The following is a 1,485-nucleotide window of genomic DNA, read 5'->3' as shown; positions in this document are numbered from 1 at the left end:
GGATCAGCTTGTGGCTCATTTACATCTTGTTGTTGAATCTTCAGTAATCACACCAAGCATGTATGCGTTCAAAGTGGAGAGGAAAAGTCCTGTTTTAACAGAGGGTAACCCCCAGCAGAACCAGGCTCAGTGTAACCAGCCTTCTGCTGACCCTGACTTTGGTGACTCTTATGGGAGATACAAAAAAAAGCAGATATAAAAAATGTAAGTATTAAATAGCCAGATAAGCTGAGCTACATCTCATCTCAAAGGATGAAAGAAAGCAAATGCATTTAGTTACAGTAAAAGACACAAGACTACATTGAAAAAAAAGCCCAAACCCTACATATGCAGACAAAGGTGCTGATGGCAGCAGCCCAGATGATAATTCTTTCTTGGATGCAGTCACAATCAAACAGAAACAGAACAGATTAAGCTAATAGGACAAGAAAAAAGCAGAGAACATAAAGTTTTGGTTGGAACTAAACAATATGGCAGAATAGGAGAATATAGATAGAATGAAGCAACATTATGAAAAGGGGTCTCTACCTCATCCAGTAGTCTAAAAGTATTCTGTAGCAACATAACTATAGAGGCATGAGAAGGGAGTATCTATCTGGACTGAAATCTCCCCCGCTGGATCAGGCCATTCACTAAACCTCCTCCTCACAAAGCAACTAAGCAAACATCACTTTGTTTTTAACTCTAAGCTTTATCATAAAGGAAAGTTTTAAGCTTAGTCTTTAAAGTAGACAGGGTGTATTTCACAAGGACTAAAACTGGTAGGTGGTTCCACAGTGGAGAAGCTTGAATATTACCAGATCTGTCTCCCATTCTTTTAAAAACATTTTTTGAAATGCTGGGAACCACTAGTAAACCTGCAGATTGAGAGTGAAATATTTTGTTAGGATCAGAAGGAACAATCAGATCTCTGATATAAAATGGAGCTTGGTTATTTAGGGCATCATATGTCAGTGGGAGAATTTGAAATTATATTCTGGATTTAACAGGAAGCCAATAAAGGAAAGCTAAGTTAGCAGAAATGTAACCTCTTTTAAACATTTCATCCAAACTCTGGCTGCAGCATTTTGGATCAGCTGAAGACTTTTGTGGACTTCTTGATAGAAAATAATTCAAATAGTCCAGCCTTGAAGTATTACAAATGCATGATCTAGTTTCTCAGCATCATAAATGGGCATGATATTTTTAATTTCTGCAACATTACTGAGATGAGAGAAGGAAATTGTATAAACCTGTTCGATATTGGGTTTTAAATTACATGTCCTAATGAAAAATAAAACCAAGTTTTTTTATTCTATTATGTGAGATCAATTTAATCCATCTAGATGAAGTGACTGACCAATCAGTTTCTAATTGTCTTTTAGACATTTTGCTTCTATGCATACATAAGCAGTATTTTACCTCGCGACTGGTTGTGTTGCTTTTGTAAATATAAATATAAGGGCTTTAATCATTAACAGACTGACAAAAGGAAAAAAAAAAATC

The sequence above is a fragment of the Cyprinodon variegatus genome, unplaced genomic scaffold (genome assembly GCF_000732505.1).
Source record: "Cyprinodon variegatus isolate N-32 unplaced genomic scaffold, C_variegatus-1.0 Scaffold1528, whole genome shotgun sequence".
Classification (NCBI taxonomy): Eukaryota; Metazoa; Chordata; class Actinopteri; order Cyprinodontiformes; family Cyprinodontidae; genus Cyprinodon; species Cyprinodon variegatus.
This window is presented reverse-complemented; position numbering follows the sequence as displayed.